At 35.8% G+C, this 21333-nt stretch overlaps 1 long non-coding RNA gene across 1 annotated transcript; it reads left to right on the top strand.

Moving 5' to 3' along the window:
* Nucleotides 1-8525: 8525 nt before the first annotated feature.
* LOC132660359 (uncharacterized) lies at nt 8526-20791 on the top strand. The gene is made up of 3 exons (XR_009601736.3): nt 8526-8678; nt 16974-17145; nt 19828-20791. It is a non-coding gene; the product is annotated as an uncharacterized LOC132660359 (long non-coding RNA).
* Nucleotides 20792-21333: the final 542 nt, after the last annotated feature.

Raw genomic sequence — 21333 nt, 5'->3', positions numbered from 1 at the left:
GATAGTTTTTGCATTTTAAAATCTGCAGTTAAATATACTAGTGCTGGGGAAGAAATTACTAGTTTTGCATTATTTTCTATCTTCTTATCTCTACTAACAGAGACTTCTTTTTTTAGGTGGACACTTGCACCATTTCTCTCTCAATCTTTTTTTTTTTAATTTTAATGCTTTATTTATTATTTTGAGGGATAGAGAGAGAGTGAGTGGGGGTGGGGCAGAGAGAGAGGGAGACACAGAATCTGAAGCAGGCTCTACGCTTTGAGCTGTCAGCACAGAGCCCAACGCGGGGTTGGAATTCACAAACTGTGAGATCATGTCCTGAGCCAAAGTCAGCAGCATAACTGACTGAGCCAACTCAGGATCCCCTCCCACATTCCTTTAATTTAAAAATGATGTGTGTAGTTTTCAGGTCTTGTCCCATTGATCAACATGCAATATTCTAGCTAGTTTCCCCCTCTTCTCCTTTTACTTGCAAAATGAAGAAACTGGAGCTTTGCCCTTGAACTCAGAGGTAAAAACTATGTGTTGAAGAGGACAGAACTCTAGCAGCTTGGACTACTTACCTATTACACTAGAGAGAGATAAAAACTTCTCATCTTCTAGATATTTTACTTTGGATTCTTTTATCACTACTGCTTAGACTGTCCTCTAAATAATACACAGTTCCCAATAAATATAGGAGTGTTTTTATTTCCAGTTTCAAATATGTGAATACAAATGGAATTTTAGAACAAAAGCTGTAAGAAGTCACCTATAATATTTTATTATATGTTTTTAAGGATAAAAAGTAATATTGAGTAAGAAGAACAGGATGTGGCTAAAAATGGGTGAGATCTTTCTGGGGTGATGAAAATGATCTAAAATTAGATTATGGTATTGACTTATTAATTTCACAAGTTTACTAAAAATCATTGAATTGTACAGTTAAAACAAATGAATATTTTTGTTATACAAAGTACATCTCAATAAAGCTGCTTAGGAAAGCAATGCTGTGCTTATATACTAATAAGGAGAGGCAAATTAATTTTCATGGTTTACTTTGCTTTTACTTAAGTATATTAGCAATATTCCAAGAACTTTTCCCTATAGTTAATGCATTTAAAATTAGGAAATAAGTATAAAGTAAAAATTGGAGATAATCTTTCTCCAAATGATAATACACACACAGAATCTTTATTTGGGTGATTTTTCCATTTTGAAAAGCCACTTTTCCTACCATAAATGTAACTCTACACAATATGTATGAGTATTTACTTACTCAAAGAATATCTGTACAGATTTGGATAAACCAAGCTGCATTAATTCCTGTATAAATCTACTAGACTGGGAATGTTTGGACAAGGAATAACAGTAAGATAGCCTAGTGACATCAATATGTAAGATGAATAGGAACATCAGAACAAGGTGGGAAGAATAAATGTTTTAAAGATACAGTTAGGTCTACCTTCAGACAATGTTGTTTTATATAGACTTCCAGGGAATTACAAGCCAGTAGGAATTTTACAATCAGTTATAGGTTGGCTTTCTTGAAGTACAACCTTGAGGTAGGCTATAAAGCAAAGAGACAGTTTCAAGCACATATTCTTTTTGGTCCCATCCATATACACACTAGTGGTGTCATTGTTGATGCTGGCATCTTCAATCACCATGAATCCTGTCATATCCTACCAGAAACTTCTCATAACTCCTAACCCTATCCCATATGCTTCCATTGAAACCTGCAATTTTATAATTTTACTTTTCACAGTATATAGTAATGGTATGACAACTCATTCATTTCCTAATCAAATATAAGCTCCTAAAAGACAAGGAAAGATATTTTAATTTTGGAGCCCAATACCTAACACAGTGCATAACAAATAATATGTACTTGGTAAATTCTTGTTGACATTGCATCAGTTTTCAAGACCTTGAAGCAGAAATTACCACCTCTGCAAAGTGGATAGTTCAACTGAAACTGACCTCAATTTACCCCACCCGAATGCACAGAAAAGCCCCAAATGATATTAAGATTTTTTTTCAAATTAAAGGAATGCCTGGGTGACTCAGTCAGTAAGTGTCTGATTTTGGCTCAGTTCATAATCTTGTGGTTCGTGAGTTTGAGCCCTGTGTCAGGCTCTGTGCTCACAGCTCAGAGCCTGGGGCCTGTTTCAGATTCCTTGTCTCCTTCTCTCTCTGACCCTTCCCTGCTTGTGCTCTATCAAAAATAAATTTTAAAAACTTGAAAAATTTTTTTTCAAATTATAAAAAAGTACCTTTGAAAATCACATATGTGAAATCACCTACATCTTAAAGAAATAAACAATGAAGCTTATTCCTTATGAAGTATTCAGGATCTAAACATGCTTTTCAAGAATTAAAAAGGCCAAGAAAAGACAGGCTGTAGGAGCACCTGGATGGTTCAGTTGGTGAAGTGTCCGACTCTTGATTTTGGCTCAGGTCATGATCTCACAGGTTCGTGAGATCAAGCCCGTGTTGGGCTCATTGCTGTCAGCGTCCTTGGAATTCTCTCTCTTCCTCGCTCTCCCTCTCTCTCTGCCCTTCCGTGCTCACACTTGATCTCTCTCTCTCTCTCTTTCAATCAATCAATCAATCAAACAACCAAATTTTTAAAAAGAAAAGACAGACTTTGACTTGTCAGGTATAATTTAACAACATCGCTCATATTTCTTAATGTCTCTAATTGAACTTCTGAAATTGATTTAGCTACAAATGGAAGAATTTCTACTTATCTACTGTAATATTTTTGTTTACATTTCTATTCTTATTTCACTGAGGATCAGTATGTTCTCTTGCTTGTCTTGATATTGAAAACTTGAACTTACTAATTATACAAGATATTTTAAGTGTGCACACACATGTGTGGGGGCAGGCATGCGTACTCACCGCCCCTTTCCTTATTTGCAAAAGCTAGTGCTTTCGTTATGAAGAAAAGCTGTAGAAAGAGTGTGGATAATTCAGTGAATAGAATGACAGCAGCACATATTGACGATGGGCCAGTAGCATCATTCATTGCAATGAAGAATAGAATCTTTATCAATGTTCCTTGTCCCAGAGTGGCACTTCAAGAGTAAATCATATCACTGATTATAGTCTATAAAAAGATTTTGGACTGTCCTAATGGAAGCAATTATTTTTGCCTGGTTCTTCTGTGTAACAGAATTCAGACATACTGATTTTCAGTCATATTAACTTAGAAATAATATATGTTCAGTTAAGTTATAGCTCTTGATCATGTCACATGAAGTCTACACCATAAATTACAGAATATTGGAAAGATTTGCCTGCTGTTAATAAAATTCAATACCGAATTACAGGAAAAATATATTTTGTTTTCATTGAAAAAGTTATATTATTTGAAACAATAATACATTTTAATTTCCATAATATAATCTGGGACCACAGGACGTTGGAAATGTCTCATGACCTTGGATTATTCAGAACAGGCATTTGAATACAAAGTCTTTTTGCTGTTTCTTTAATTCACTGGGCATACTTTACTTGTTACTTTGGGTCTTAGTAAAGCGTAAAGTTTACCTACCAAACAACCAGTCTCTCAGCTACCAGTAAGTAACACCAAGATACGTAGGTTCCAGAGATACTTGTATGTATAGGAGGTTAACTCTAGTTCCTGAGAAATACATGACATGCCAAGAAACAAAGCTTGTCAAGCAAGAATTGGATACAATCAAGCCAAAGAGTATATTCTTACTTTGAAATTGGTAACAATTTTTTGAAAAGAATTTTTCTCTTTCCTGACAGCTTCTGTGATATTGTAGGAACACTGTTTTGGACGATGAAGGTAACCCTGATGAGAATCCTTAACAACACTTTTTAAACGTTAACTATCAGTAAAAACACTTGGGGTGCCCGTCGTGAGATGATATTTAATATTAAGAAATATGGACTTGCTAATCGCGATCAAATTATATTGTGCTCGGCTGTTCCTCAATCAGAAATGAACTGGATATTAGACAATTAAAATACAGGGGCACCTGAGTGGCTCAGTTGGTCAAGCATCCAACTTCAACTCAGGTCATGATCTCATGGTTTGTGAGACTGAGTCCCGCATCGGGCTCTCTGCTGTCAGCCTGGAGCCTGCTTCAAATCCTCTGTCTCCTCTCTCTGCCTATGCCCTGCTCTCTCTCTCTCTCTCAAAAATAAATAAACATTAAAAAAATACATGTCAGGGGAGCCTGGGTGGCTCAGTTGGTTAAGCGTCCAACTTCAGCTCAGGTCATGATCTCGTGGTCCGTGAGTTCGACCCCCACGTCGGGCTCTGTGCTGACAGCTCAGAGCCTGGATCCTGTTTCAGATTCTGTGTCTCCCTCTCTCTCTGACCCTCCCCCATTCATGCTCTGTCTCTCTCTGTCTCAAAAATAAATAAGCGTTAAAAAAAATACATGTTAGTTCTAAATTTCTATTTTCAGAAGCCATTCATATGAAAGCCCCAGACTTTACATGTTCAGTCACTTTACATAAAGTTTTTCTAATTTTAAGTGTACATTCTAGTCAAGACCTTCAATATTGCAGATAGTGGCTTAGTTGAACTGTGGAGAGGACAGATTCAAAACCTAAATATGAAAGGAGTAGATAGGGAAGTTTTTATAGCATGGGTTTCTTGCTTTTTGTCAAGTTCAAACTCAGTATGAGATGAGACTTTGCAACTGAAGATCCAAGAACAAATGACAAACCATGGTGAAATATATAATAATATATACAAACACTCTTTAGCAGTAATGTACCCCTTTCAAAGAGAGACAGTTGTAACTCAGCTTTATAACTGATGTGTGAGACACACAATAGAAAAAGGGTACTAAGGGCACAGGGAAAGATGTGTTTATTTGGCTCACAAGAGTTGAATTGTATTACTAGCTTGCTACTTGTGAATGATTAATGAAGTAGGGGGAAGAAATACAGAAAGAAAAAAAGGAAAGCGTAAATGCTTTCTATTTCTCAGATAACAGAAATAAAAAGCAATACCCATTGCCCAGAATGATGTTACTTAAAAATCTCATGGCATTCAGAAGTCAAACTCAAGAGGCCAAGGTTTATTTATTCACAGTATTTCAGTATTTATTTAAATCACTTGTTCTTCCTTTTTGAACTTGAGAGGAATTGCTTTCAGATTAAGGAAAAATATTTTCTCAGTCAAACTGAAATATGAAACTACTCTTGATATTGTTTTCCCCTACAGAAATTAAAGGAATCTTTACAAGTTTTGTTGCAACACTGAAAATTTAGATTTGAAATTCAAAACCACAGATGTAATCACAGCCAGACACTAATTAAGCATTGGGCCAAATTTGGTCCTAGAAATGTGTATGCATAATTTGTGACTTTAGTACAAGTTGTCTGTGTGTTTTCAAGGACAGACTTTAGTCAAACATTTATTGAAGGATCAAGGAGAAAATGCTTCTGAATAAACATGGCACCTTTACTTGATAATATTTACTTATTTTTAAACCTTTTCTTTTTGATTGAGATATACTGTTAGTAAAGTCAACCATTTTTTTATTTCCCATGTTCATTGAAAGACAAATGTGCTTTATAATCTTCAATTTTTTTACTGTTATATGAAAGAGAGGAAGCCCAAAAAAGATAATACAATCCTTTCCATGGGAATTTTCACTTTGTAAATTCCTTGTATTTCTAGGATTGTTTCAGGATACGTTTGGGGTGATGGAGGAATATGTGTGGGAGGCAGGGTATGGAGGACATTCAGATTCAGCAAAGTTTCCCTAGGAAACTACTTCTAGCAAAGTTGCTCCAAATATTTTATGGAACTGTTTTGTTTTGTTTTGTTCTCAATGGATTTTAATTTGCTTTAGTTTCGGTGGCATAAAGGGGGAGAAAAAGCTTACTTAAACTGCATGTGATTTGAGTCTGAATGTGATTTGAGAAGTGTCTGTACTGGAATCTTATTTCTTTTCTTAAAAAAATTCTTCAGATTCATGTAGGATTCTTGTCTCTGATCTTGAATCCATTGCCACTCTCCATGAGAGTTGCTCTATAAACTCTGGGAAGGATGTGAGCAATCTGACTAATCTTGAAAGGCAAATATACATTATTATTAATGGAATTTGGCAAGTTTTCTTATTGCTCTAAATCTCACTTTCGTTATCTATAAAATGAAGATAACAACACTGGTCCATAGCATTGCTGTAATAAGCAAAACAAAAACAAGGGGGAGGGGAATGTATGAAAGTGCCTAGACTAGTACTAAGCACATAATGGGCTTTTTTTTTTTAAATTTTTTTTTAATGTTTATTTATTTTTTGAGATAGAGACAGACCATGAATAGGGGAGGGGCAGAGAGAGAGGGAGACACAGAATCCAAAGCAGGCTCCAGGCTCTGAGCCATCAGCCCAGAGCCCGACACGGGGCTCGACTTCACCGAGCGCGAGATCGTGACCTGAGCTGAAGTCGGACGCTTAACCAACTGCGCCACCCAGGCGCCCCGCACGTAATGGGCTTTTAATTATTTTTATTGTTCTTGTTTCTTCTTCTTGTTCTCCTCCTCCTCCTTCACCTCCTCCTGCTACTTCTTTTTCTCCCCCTTCTCCCCTACTTGCCTTCTTCTTTGAAAGATGATGATGATATAATGATAATAATCTTAGATTGATAGAATATAACACATATAATTCTTCATGTATTTTGATGTAGACACCACATGAAAAAAAAAAACCTTAAAATCGTGTTCATTGCCTTCCTAGTATAAGATGATAATAGAGTCAAATATTTTTTAGCAATTCCAATAAACCACATATAAAAAGTTAATTCTTTCCACATTTAATATTTTTTTCTTTTTTTTTTAATTAATTAATTTATTTCAAGAAAGAGAGAGAGGGAGGAAGGGGCAGAGAGAGAGACAGAGAGAGAAAAATCCCAAGTAGTCTCTGAACCGTCAGTGCACAGCCTGATGTAGGGCTTGAACTCACGAACCATGCGATCATGACATGAGCTGAAACCAAGAGTCAGTCACTTAACTGAACCACCCAGGCACCCCCACATTTAAGATTTCTTTTGCAAATCAGGGTTTTTATAACTTGCAACCAGTGAGTCCACAACAAGTGGTTTCTTACACATTTTCCATTTCTCATTGAAAGATTAACGGCATGTGGAATTCTGTGAATCTCGGATAGTTAGGTGATATGTTTTCTGCAGAGCTCCCATGAACTTTTCTCAGGACACCTAAGAATATACCAAAGGTGCCATAGGAAAGGGAGAAGAGCAAGTTGTATTCAAAACAAAGGACTTTACCAGTCGTGTTTGGAGTTGGGATTACCTGCTACTGGAAGAGTTTCAGTTGATGTGGGCCTTCTTTTTCTCTATAGAACACAATTCTGACTAGGTAGCTTCTGTTCATTTTGATTTTTTCTGGCTTTCCTCAGTGGCCACACTACCACAGCCATCATTGTGCCTAGTGTTTCTGGCTAAGGAAGAAATCTCAGTTCTCCTTTCTCTCTCTAATTAAACATGCTCACATACTACAAGCTGAAAGCCAGCCATCGAAAGGCAATAATCACTGTGTACTTGACCATAATCCTCTATCACCAGCACGCACCAAAAAAATTACTGGCCTCGGTATGTACTTTAACAATTTAATAAGGTAAAACTTACACTTGTCCTGGATCAGTGAAGTAATTTCTCAAAAGGATATGCTTGAAATTTATATTCCAGAAGGACAGAATATCAGAGAAACAGAGAAAAACAAATTTGATAAATTATATATTCTACATTCCCAATCATGCTCATTGCAACTAATAACTGGAGTTCAAAATTAATTTTGGTCATAATCAATGTGGCCATGACTGTGAACCATTTTTCCTTAAAATAGTTCTTTCCTATTTAGAAAAACAAAAGGAAAAGCAACTATGATGTGAAAAGTAAAATGGTTCTCTTCTGCCAAGGCGAAATTTAAAATTATGTCGATCACCAGCAGGTATTAATTAAATTAATGCTCATAAAGTTAACACTAACTTTTACACCATATCTATAATATCACTTATTTCTGTTGTTATAACACTGGTGATTCAGAAGGATGAAAGCAAGCGAGTGCCTGGCTCCATTCCTAAATGTCAACCGTTTAAGTGGTTTGACTTTTATTTTCTATTTACTTTGGTCAGTGTAAATTTCTATGGGTTTTGCTGGTTAGGGGAAAAGGGATTTGAGGATCTGTAGTTCTTGGTTATTAATATTTGACTTTGTTAGTGCCATCTATTTACTATATGACTTGCGGAAAAAAAAAAGAAGAAATCAGATATTCGTTCGCAGCCCTTAAAATGCATGGGGAGTGTGATCACACATTGGGCCTGCAATCTCTATATAGTGCTGTTTTCTTCAGTCTCACATTTATGTAACAATGGGCTTTGATTCTTTATATACTTTACTTTTCTTACCATTGTGCATGTTTGTAGAATAAGAATTGGTAGCTTTTCTTAAATACATTTTACCCAGAGTATTTAACTTTTTGCTTAAGTGATGTCACAATATATCAGAAGTATAACCAATCCATTGCAGGTTTTTCTTTCAGACGACACTACCTACAAATCTATTGTGAGATTGTGCATGTGGACCTCCATGTCACCATCTTCTGAGCGAATGGCATGGTCTATATGTTCCCTACGCTGGACTCAATTCTACCAATGAATACTGCAGAAAGCAACTTTGTGCAGGTAAACAGCATATTCTAAGAGATATTACTCGGTTAACACTTGAGAAGCTCTCCTACCAAAGGGTCTAATTTAACTATGTGGAATGAATCACCAGAGGTAGCATGACAAAGACAGGTAAGTGGAGCCAGAGGGGCACATCATGCCTCCTCTGCTACTCAGTATTTCAATTTTACCAAATTACCCTAAATTGCCCCCGTACGTGCTTGGCGATAGTGCCAATTCAGTGTATTAAAAGTAGTTAGGGTTTCCTCTCTGCTCTGAACAGTGCATATTTATTATTTTTCAGTATTTCCCTATGAAAAACGTAGAGAATCTATTTTCTCTCTCAGTGAAAACATCCCCTTTAAACATACCCAAGTGCAATCCAGGACCTTTGAAGAGCTTTGGACTTCTTAGTCACTAGGATTCAGCAGTATTCCTAGTTGGGTAATGTGATTTCTACAAATAGTTCTACTAGGGCTTATTCTTTAGTAGCAGAGTAAGAAATAAGCATTGATTTCTCAAAGATTGAGAAATGTCTCTGGCCTCTTGATCCCACATAATTTGCTAAAACTTCTTAGAATGCAGTAGGTCTTGAATTTAACCTGGAATAATTGGTCAGTCTATATACATTACTTAGGACAACTTCTTTTGCAATGCTTCTTCTGAGGGACAGTTATCATGATATTATAGACATAGTGCAGTAAATTATTCTTAATGGTTATCAAGTTCAAGACTTGTCACATTAAATTATGATGGAATAAATTAATTATGTATATATAATTATATATATATTATAAATTATATATTATATATATAAATTAAAATATCCATATGAAAAAATTATACAGGTATATTGTTGACTGTCATTTTATTTTTTATTATTTTCTTTTATTTCAATTTCACTGTGGTTAATATACAATATTATATTAGTTTTGGGTGTACAACATAGTGATTCAACAATTCTGTCAAGGTAAGTGTACTCTTAATACCCTTCACCCACTTCATCCATCCATCTCCCCACCCACCTCCCCTCTGGTAACATCAGTTTGTTCTCCATAGTTAAGAGTCTATTTTTTAGTTTGTCTTTTTTCCCCTTTGTTTGTTTGTTTTGTTTCTTAAATTCCATGTATGAGTGAGTACCCAAAATATATAAAGAACTTATACAACTCAACACTCCCCCCACCGACAAAACTCAAATAATCCAATTAAAAATGAGCAGAACACATGAACAGACATTTCTCCAAAGGAGAATACAGATGACCAACAGACACATGAAAAGATGCTCAACATCACTCATTATCAAGGAAATGCAAATCAAAACCACAATGAGCTATCACCTCACACCTGTCTGAATGGCTAAAATCAAAACCACAAGACACAAGTGTTGGCAAGGATATGGAGAAAAAGGAACCCTCATGCACTGTTGGCAGGAATGCAAACTAGGGCAGCCACTGAGGAAACAGTATGGAGGTTCTTCAAAAAGTTAAATATAGAACTTCCACATAATGCAGCAAATGTACTACTGGCTATTTACCCAAAGAATGACAATCATTCTTTAAAATGAAGATTGTGCCAACCTGGACTCCAAAATGAGTATATATAGTACTTTAGCTAAATCTAATATGGTTTTCCAATCCCTTGTGGACTGTTGTTCTTCTGCTACTTTGGTGTAGTATTTCCCCTATTGGTCATGACCAAAGAAATAAAGGGGGGCACTTTACTTAATCCTTGACAATGCACTGTTGATCTCCATGAACAGTTTGCCTTCTGTGCTGGCCAGGCAGGGCTATTATAAGAGAGTTGAGAAACTCACTCTACTCCATCTGCTATCATTTCCTTTATCAGAGTGAAGACATCTTCTTATGACATCCCAGAATTCTACACTGCTTAACATTTAAATCCAAAAGGGTTTGGGCAATTCCAAAGGTTCCAGTTTATTGGGTCCAACTAAAACAGAGGGAAGGTCTGACTCAGTCAATATCCCATGTGAGTGTGATAAAGGCTGAATCACTCACTCACACTTAGTACCCATTCCATTGACAGTGATGCGAACACAGAATATTTAATATTTTCTCTATTCACATTCTCTCTCCCTCTCTCTTTCTTTTTCCCCCAGAGTGCCACCTTCTTTTTAGGAAGCATGAATCTTCTTTTTCCATCATTTAGCCCTATTTCATGGTCACTGAGTGAGCAGATCTGTTCTTGTCTTCTGAATATATTCTTACCCTCTCCTTTCTATCCCCCACTCCAAGAATATAGTTAATTACATACTTTTGCATCTATCATAGTCTGGGTACATGGCATTAAATTATGTGTTTATCTTTCTGATCATCATACAGTCAAACCTGGATTGCTTTCCCCTGTTCACTGTTTAGAAGGTATATTCCAGGGGCACCTAGGTGGCTCAGTTAGTTAAGCATCCAACTTCAGCTCAGGTCATGATCTCACAGTTCATGAGTTTGAGCCCTGCATTGGGCTCTGTGCTAATAGTTCAGATCCTGGAGCTTGCTTCAGATTCTGTGTCTCCCTCTCTCTCTGCCCCTCCCCTGCTCACACTCTGTCTCTCTCTCAAAAATAAATAAACATAAAAAGTTTTTTAAAGAAGGTAATGTTCCATTTGTTGGTCAAAGAGAGTATAGAGAAATTACCTCTGTCAGTGTAAGCTGAAGAAACCTCACCTTAACCCATTGCAACAATTTAGCTATCAGATGATCTGGAAGTGTCTTTCCATAAAGGTTTTCAGCCACATGGGATTGGTCATCCATCATCCAAATATCTCCTTTCATTCAGCTGTATATAAAATTAGTGATTTGTTTTCTGATTATTTATCCTGAGAATCCATGTTAGCAGGAATTTTTCAGCTTGTGCTTATATTTCTACATAAAGTGCCCCAATCTTCACAGCATAACCTCTGGAATTTGAAGTCACCTGCACTGTAATTGACTACAATGTCTTTACTAAATCAAGAAAAAAAAGTCTTACTTCTCCTTCCTCTTTTTTAATGTCTTCTTATATATTTTGAGAGTTTTACCAAGAGTGCTATTAGCAGCCAGGGAATAGTATGTCTTTATGTACTTTCTTTCTACTTTATTCATTTTCTATCTTTTTTTAAGTTTATTTATTTTGAGAGAGAGAGAGAAAATCCCAAGTAGGCTCCGTGTGGTTACTGTTCAGAGCCCAATGCAGGGCTTGAACTCACATAACTGTGAGATCATGACTGGAGCCAAAATCAAAGGCCAGATGCTCAACCACCTGAGCCACCCAGGTGTCTTTACTTGCATTCTTTATCTATTCACTTACCCAATTTCCCCAGATTTAGGTATATTATCCCAAATCCCATTGTTAAGACTTCCCCCTATAGTTCGACTAATTTTGCCACTTTCATACAAGAATACATGAGTAGGGGTGCCTGGGTGGCTCAGTCGGTTAAGCACCTGACTTCAGCTCAGGCCATGATCTCACAGTCTGTGAGTTCAAGCCCTGTGAACTTACATGCTCTGTGCTGACAGCTCAGCATCGGGCTCTGTGCTGACACCTCAGATCCTGGAGCCTGCTTCGGATTCTGTGTCTCCCTCTCTCTCTCTGCGCCTCCCCCACTCATACTGTGTCTCTCTCACTGTCAAAAATGAATAAATGTTAAAAAAAATGAAAAAAAAGAATACATGAGTAACCATCCCAGCAACAAATATTCATTATGTTTTCAACCCCTTTATTTCTTTTTTTAAAGTATGTAAGTCATTATAATTTGTTTTGTTTCTTAAATTTCACATATGAGTGAGTATCCAAAATATATAAAGACCTTATACAACTGAATACCCACCCTCACAAGACTCAAATAATCCAATTTAAAAATGGGCAGAAGACATGAGCAGACATTTGTCCAAAGGAGGCATACATATGGCCAACAGACACATGAAAAGATGTGTCTAAAAGTTCTAAAAGTTCAGGTCTAAAAGTTCATCACACCAACTCTCCCAATCTATGTTACTACAAAAAGCTAAATTGTCAAATCAGACTGGGGAAAGACCATGGCTCTTAACCATCAAAGAGATCTACTAATGATTCAAAGGTCCTAAGTGACTAGCAAGACATCTTTTTCCTAGAGGAACTCGACACATCAAATGCAGCTCCTCATGGCTGCATTCTCTCACATTGATTCCTATTTCAATTTGGGATTAACATATGAGGTTAATGAGTAGTATATGCAAGAGTATTGGTGATAAATGTTAGCCAAGTTAGTTTTGGAAAACCTTGTATTGTGTTCTACTAATTACATAACTCATGTGACTATTCCCCATTCTCCAGCCATCTATGCCCCATAAATCATGAATTCCAGATTTATCTACAATAAGTAATCCAGATTCACCAGCCATATCCTCCCCAAACACTTTATAGGTTAGGATTCTTGGTGTTTTTCTACTAGTGTGCTCTGTTAATAATGTTTTCATAGACATTTGGCCACAGTCATGATTCTCCCATACTTTGCCCAAGAAGGGAAGAAATGGGCTACAAGCCTGATATTAACTCTTTCCTGCCCATTACTGGATGCCTATAGACAATGGGATTTATTTCAGTATTATTATTATTATTATTATTATTATCATCAAGAGCTATGTTGATCTTCTAAACAGAGGTCTCCATTATTAGAACAATTTCTGGTTTAGGCAATAATTTCATTTAGAACAATCTTAAATAAATTTTTTTTCCAAATATTTGGCAACTAAAACTGCTGATTTAATAAGAGGCTTTGCTATTTGTGCGTCAGTGAATAAATGAGACTTATTTGTAATTATCACCTTTCTTTTTTCAGATTAAATCTATTATGTTAAAATCCATTAACACTTGGTTATTTTAAACAAACACTTTTTCAACTAAGCACAGTTCCAGCTAGTAGATCATAAACTCTGAATGAGTTTATCTGAATCAATTATAGCTTACTACAATAGTATTTTTGCTTACTTCAGTCTTTGGTGATTAGTTGCTTTAAGAACATATCATTCCTCACTCAGCGTGCTAAGTGTCAGGATTTGCAAATTCTTTAGCAGTTTTTTCAGAGCATCTTGTGGCAAAACACTGGGCCCTTGAGATGCATCACAAACAAATAAATAAAACAAATATAAAATCAAATATAAAAGGCTCTCAAAACCCTGATATCTCTCAAACTGTTTTGAAGATGACAACTTTTACACAAGCAAAATCTTTCAGCATCTTCCAGAACTAGCATCCTATGGAGTGGTCTTTGGGAATTGCTGGTCTATGGATTGATTTCAAACTTCTTATTCTAGCATTCAAGGCTTTTTGACTCTCCAAATTTGACTAGATAAGCCATACTTGTTTTCAATTGCCAGTCTTCTCATCATCGATTCCTGATTGTACCATTTAGTCTGCCTTCCTTGTCCTGCCTCACATTTTTTGCTTCCATGATAGGCTCTACCCCTTCCCTTCTCTCCTGCACAGTCTATTCTTTCTTCATGGATCAGGTTATGTTCCTCTGTCAGACCTCTCATTTGTCTGCCTTATACTTTCCTTACCCATGCCAGTCCTGGACTTGTTTTCATCTTAAGTTCACTCCTTTCTCTTTCTTGGCTCTATTCTGTATTAGGCACTGATCATTGCAGTTTACATATGTAGGCTCCCACGTAACCTGGCTTTTGACTCTTTTTGCAGTCAGTTGAAGGCTTTGTTATAAGACTGGGGGGCAAGTGGAAAGGGGCTACCAGGGTTTTTCTCTTTGCTTCTCTAGTAATAGTTGTATCTTCTCCCTAGCTCCCTTTTTGATGACGCAGGCCCACCATGAATCAGCTTCTTTTTGAGTGGCTTTGGCTTCTTCCTTGGGGTAACACTGGCTCTTTCCTTTGATGATCACATATTGGAGTGGTAGCAGTTTTTTGCAGTTGCTAATTTTGGAGATTCCCGTGTATTTTATCACTTGTAATATAATCCCTGGCATGAAATTCCCTTTGTTTAAAGACTTGGAGTGATTTCTAACCTCTCTATTGTATCCTGATTGTATAACATCAAGCACTGATTGAATTTCCTTTCTATTGTTATCACATTTTACATTGGCATTAATTTTTAAAATGTATATTGCCTGTTTCTCTTTATTATAGGCTTTCAACACCATACTGGCCATGACAAAGACCTGTATGCAATACCAATCCAGTGTGTAGTATGATATTTTGGATATTTACAACATGAATAGCTGAGCACTATAGCCAAATTTCGCAATGTGAGGCTGAAAGTGGTCAAAATACTTTTGTCAATACTGGTAAATTTTTCAATCATTTTGTCTTAGTATATAACATGTACCAGGTCCTTTGCTTCTGTATTGCTTGCAACACTTTTAAGCTTCCCTTGTGTGTCCAAACATCTATCCTATTTTAACTTTGTGGTCACTTATTCCTTTAGAAAAGTTAACAAATTAATTCTCACAGCAAATTACCTGAGAGAGGATGTCCTTATTTTGTCTAATCATTTCAAAGGATGCTGGGGCATTTGCCCCACTTGATGAATGACTGGCATTAATCGCCAGAAGATGAATTCTTTTCTGTACAATACAGAGTGTAAACAGAAGAGCAGAGGGGAAAGCCCACAACAGAAACAATAACTATAATCATCACTTTTAAGATTTAGTAAGCAGCTAATTGCTAGATAAAACATAGCCTATCTCTGCCTTCTCATCCCTCTTTTCATCCATCTCTTTCCCTCCGCAGTTCTTTACTACAAGGAGGCCAGTATATCTCCTACCTGAAATGGCAATAGAAAACCTTAAATCACAGAAAAAAAGGAGGAGGTTTTGGTAAATTTGTATATGTTATTTAGATAGTAAGTGTATTTCCCCAATGCTTTCATTGAATTTCATCAGCTTCTCTGTTCTGTTGATGAAGGACTTAGAATTCTTTTTGAACGCAACATATTTTTCTTCTGTTTGCTAAAACGTGTTTCCCGTGAAAAGAGGACTAACAGGGTAAGAGAATCAACTTGACCGCTTAGTGGTTTGAAGAGCCCCGGGGAAGTTTATTCTTCCCAAACCAGCAGATAGCTTTCCCACGGAAAGCCACTAGGTGGCAGCAGCAACGTAAAAGCACTGCTGCCAATAACTAGTACTTTGTGAAGTTTTAGAGGTTTCTTTGTGTTTTGTTTTGTTTTTGTTTTGCTTGATTATTTTGTTTTGCTTCTTTAGAAGAAAGTACAAAATGAAAACTTGAATTACTTATAAAAAATAACGAGAAAAAATAACTTGGTTAAATGTGGTCTGCTTTTGTGAGCAAGGATGCAATTGAGCAGAACTTAAATCAGGGAATCTCGCTGTTTTGATGCTACGAGACAGTAAAGAAGCAAGAAAAAAAAGCAAATATCGTGTCATATTTCGTATTCAGACCAACTTTAGCTTAGGATTTAACACTCTGGTTCTCACATAATGGAGGAAATCGGCAAACAAATCATACTCTTTCAATTTTTTTTTTTTTTTTTACAGAAAGTTCTGTGTTGTTAGAACCACCACATAGATTCCAGCACCTCCCATTACATTGAAAATAGCCCTAAAGTGTTTTGCAAACCATTAAAAAGCTAGAAGACATGCTAATGCTAAAGAAGTTTATTTTAGTGAGGTAGGACTTATGAAAAATACACGCCAAATGCAATTTGAAAAGACAAAATTTTTCACATATACAGTAATTTTTTTACTATGCAAATATATTTTCTAAGTAAACCTACACTATATATAAATATGCATATATTTTCTAAATAAATATACACAGTATATATTAAAAGATCCTAAAGGATAAGAATCATGTCAACACATATAGTTCACTCAAGTTGTGCTATAAATTCCTGATGATTTTTTCAACATAAAAATATAATTAGTAAATAATGGACCATATAGTTTATTTTATGTGATATATATTTCATTTCCTCAAAGCAAAATGGTTTAGAATATGTTGAAATCATTTTGCTGTAAGCCTGATTGCATAATGGGAATACACACACACACACACACACACACACACACACACTATCTGGTGTAGTGTTTCAAGAAGATCAAACTTCTTTCTCCAAATTTCTATGGGGAGATGGACACAAGTTGTGCAATGGAAATGCTGAATGTGCCTCAATTTATCAAAGGCTACATTACAAAGAGTTTGTGGTTTGATGAGACGTTTTCTTAGCATTGTGTCTCACAGAATATATTCATCAGCATAATGTAGTTGTAAAAACAATAGATGGAGATACTGAAATGTGACTTCTTGTCCAAACCATTAAATAATCTCTGTTCATAGTTTCTTTTTTCTGAATTTTCTATCATAACTACAGATTTGTAGGATCCAGTGAAAATATTAAGCTTCAAAGTGCCTGAGGTGAAGCTCCATATTCTGATTTTTAATAAGATCTCCATATGGATCTGAGGATAGGCCAGGTTTGGATGCCACAACTAAGATACTGTGCAGCACAGAAAATCTGATGCATCTCTCCTGAGCCTATGCAGGTAGGTCAGGTTGAGCTAAGTCTCTTTATTCTTTAGGAGGGTAAAAGTGTAAATATTGGCTACTGGGCCACTGTCCACATGATATTTCACAGAGTTATGGTGGACCCCAGTGTGTCCCATAGCAGCATAAATAAGTAGCCCTAGAATGTGTCCACTCTTTCCTTCTCCTAAGAAATATAACAGGTACAGGGGATATAAAGAACAATAGAAATAATTATTTTCTAAGAGATGGATATATATAAGTAAAATATCAGGCTTTCGTTTCATTTAGGTTTATATTATATCATCTAAAAAGCAAACACAACCAAAGCTGTCATTTAACTTATTTTTGTAAATTTAAAAATAAGTTTGCTCCATGAAGGTTTGAGATAACTCTCAAGTTCCTATGTACCTACATAAACCCATGGAACAAAACTGCTTAAAATAAGAAAGGAATGTTTGCTTTTATTCTGTAGTTTTCACTAGCAAATAGGTTGCACAATGAGTAGCAAATATTTTTTCAAACTAAATTAATTAGAATTACATTCAATTAATATAAAATACTGGTATTTAACATTTAAATGCATTGCCGTCACATTAAGGGTGAGGTTTTCATTAAAAGAATTGAGACAGAGAGAAAGAGAGAGAGGTACATTGGTAGGGACTTTGAAATTGGCATACAAGGAACAGCCATGGAAAAAGAAGTGATTTTCAGGATGGTTGTGAAACTCACATGGGTTCTCATTACCTTGCACATATTCCCTCAATCCTTAATGAAGAGTGCAATATACTTAAGCAGCAGGAGATACTTTTGATATCTATGCTACTTAAGGCAAAGTTGAATTAGCATCAGTGGGCAGGCCTATTGAGATGGAAACCTAACCCAAATTAGGCCAAACTCTTTGAAGAGTTATGGAAGTAAAAATGCTAAAACATTGTGAGAAAGGTGGATTTTATTTTCTTGCTTCATTCACATCTACATTTCCTACATAGATATTATAAAAATAGCAAAAATTTAAAAATTCAACCATCTTAATAACAAAAATATCACAGTGTATGGTTTCGTCTAGTGGACATAAGACAATGTGTACGCACTCAGTATACAACCTGAAATGGAAGAAAGAAATGGGAACACACACTTTACACATATATTATTGTAAAATTTGTCTTTGAAACAACAGATGTGAGTTTTTAAGGTGTTTGGGAGAATTTTTTTTTTAACATTTATTTCCTTTCGAAGGAGAGAGAGACAGAGAATGATTGGGGGAGGGGGAGAGAGAGAGGGAGGCACAGAATCTGAAACAGGCTCCAGGCTCTGAGCCATCAGCACAGAGCCCAACATGGGGCTCCAACCCACAAGCCGCAAGATTATGACCTGAGCCGAAGTCTGAAGCTCAACCAACCGAGCCACCAAGATGCCCCAGTGTTTGGGAGAATTTAATAGCATAAATCATTATGTTGACAGTCACAGATGCTAAACCTTGTAAAACTCTGATATATTTTTAATATTTTCAATTAAATAAAAAAGTATTAATGAACCAAGGAACTGAAAGTCATAGCAGGTTATTTCAGGGATGAGAGGTGCCTAACTTCTGAGTCACAAGTGTATAGTTCATTTATGCTTGGTGATACTGACCAGTCTCTGGGATTCTCACTTGTAAGTGTGAAGGAAGAAAGGTAAAAGATGGCTGAACCAACTCAAAGTTTTAGGCTGGAAAAACTGTAGGAAACATTGCTATGTTGGAGTAAAATACACAGCATATATGAAAAATATGAATAAAAATATATTTATTATTTTATGCATAAGTGCTCAGTATAAATACTTGTTCAGTGTATAACTTTATTTAAAAAAAATGAAATTTATAAATAGTAATGCTCATTCCAGTTACCATGATTTTAATGCTACATCTTCACTCTGGTGGTATCTCTGTCAGAATATCCTGGAACTCTGGGGCACCTGTGTGGCTCAGTTGGTTGAGCATCCAACTTTGGTTCAGGACATGATCTTAGGATTTGTGAGTTCGAGCCCCACGTCAGGCTCTGTGCTGTTAATTCAGAGCTTGGAGCCTGCTTCGGATTCTGTGTCTCCCTCTCTGTCTGCCCCTCCCCCACTCATGCTCTGTCTCTGTCTCTCAAAAAATTAATAAACATTGATAAATAATTAAAAAAAGAATATCCTGAAACTCTTGAACTTGTGATGTTAATAATAAACAAAACAATTTGTTGAAAGAGATGAAATCCACATGTGTACAATAATCTTATGCATTTCATCTTACATGTATTTATTAAACAAACTATAAATAATATTCCCTAAGTTTAAATACGAGTCTTAATTTTTTTTCACTAACCATCAAAAATGTGGTTACATGCAGTTTTCCCTAATACTTCCTTTTGATCAGATATAATTGGGGTACTTTCTAAAATGGTCCCACTATGGAACCAGTGAATTAAAATGTTTAGGATAGGTATCTGGAAACCTGCGTATTTAACAAGTGCATCAGGGAATATTTATTTTCAAAAAGTGCAAAATACTGTCTAAGGGAACAGTTCAAATAGGATCCGAGGGCTTCTCCTGTACACTTTGCTGTTTTTACCCTCCCAGCTGTTGGCAGCCAAGTGCCTTATCCAATCCTTCTTCCTAATATGGGGGCATCAACATTGTATATAAAATTAGTGAAATACTATGTCCTGCTTCTATTTCAGAGGAACATGAGGAGCCCAACTATTCTTCCCAAGTTTGCCTTTCCAAAGAATACTGAGTAGACTGGAAGAAGTAGATCTGCAGACCCTGAGGATTTCAGCCTCTCGTGTTCACTCAAGCCCAGTACATTGCACACTGCTCAACTAAGACTTGTCTGGACACTAGATACTTTGGCTTCTGTGGAAGCCTGAACTTTTCCTTAATGTTTATGAGAAAGGGTGCATATGTTGCAGATTCTGCGTCTTTTATTTAAGTACCATGTGCCTGTGACTGCAGGTACCTGGTATGCTGATAATTTCTTTATGAAGAGAGGGACTATTTTCATGTTTCTCTATTAGCTGTAGTTTAAATATCTCCCTCACTGAACAGAAAAATGGAAATTCTTCTGCACTTGTAGATGCTGTTTTTGGAATAATGACAATTATCCTAAGGTGTTCTTAAATATGTTTCTTCCGTTAAATGCACTTTGTTCATTCTCTTCCCTTGGTCATTAAAACAAACAAACAAACAAACAAACAAACAAACACTCCATTCTTACTATGGCAGATTTCCCTCTTTTAAATCTCATAGTAGCTAGTACCTCTTTATATCACTCAGCAAATCACAATTTTATAGGTTTGTGAGTTTTTTTTAGCTATTGTCTTATCTTAACCACTTGTAAAGCTCTAGAAATATTCTCTGATAGACATGAATTAATGCTTGACATGAAATGCCACATTTAATCTTAAAAACAATCCTATGAAATTATTACTATTATTATGTCCATTTTTTTACTGATTAAAAATAAGGGAATCAGAGATGTTAAGTGACTTGTTCAAAGTCATATACTTGTCATAGGAGTAAGCTCAGGTTTGAAATCTAGGCCATCTGATAGTAGAAATATTTACCGGAAAATAATGATTAAATGAATAAATGAGTGGGGTTTTCTTCTCACTGCCAAAGATTAAATTGGTCTAGATCTCATAGGAAATTAGATACGATGTTTTTTTTTTTTTTCAGTTGCAGTAGATATTATTAAATTTAATGCTTTTTCTACAAGTGTACTATTGGTTTATGTATTACTATTATCTAATTATCATCTAATTTTAGACATGCATAGTAATCTGTTTTACGAAAAGACATGAAAACAAAAAAAAAAACATCTAGTACTGGAATGCCAACACTATGTAACCTCTGAAATATATTAATTGCATGTTGCTGAGTTAAGCTAGTGAATCTTTCAATAATCCCTCGGATTCCCATAAAGGTTTCATTAGTTAGGAGAGGAAACATGGAGAGGATGTTTTAAGATGTCTTGGACTCAAATGAGTACCCTGTATTTATTCTAGAAGTTTTAAGGAATATGTATGTTATTATTTTAATATTTTTTTTTCTATTTTCCCAGAGAGTGAATAGGAATAACCAAAAATGAAGTGATAGATGGGTTTTAATTGATAATTTTGGATTAGATGAGTAACCGATATAACTATCTTAGTCTTTCAAAAGAAAAATTTTTTTGAGAGAAAAAC

This window comes from Panthera onca, chromosome B4 (genome assembly GCF_046562875.1).
Source record: "Panthera onca isolate mPanOnc1 chromosome B4, mPanOnc1 haplotype 2, whole genome shotgun sequence".
NCBI lineage: Eukaryota > Metazoa > Chordata > Mammalia > Carnivora > Felidae > Panthera > Panthera onca.
This window is presented reverse-complemented; position numbering and strand designations above follow the sequence as displayed.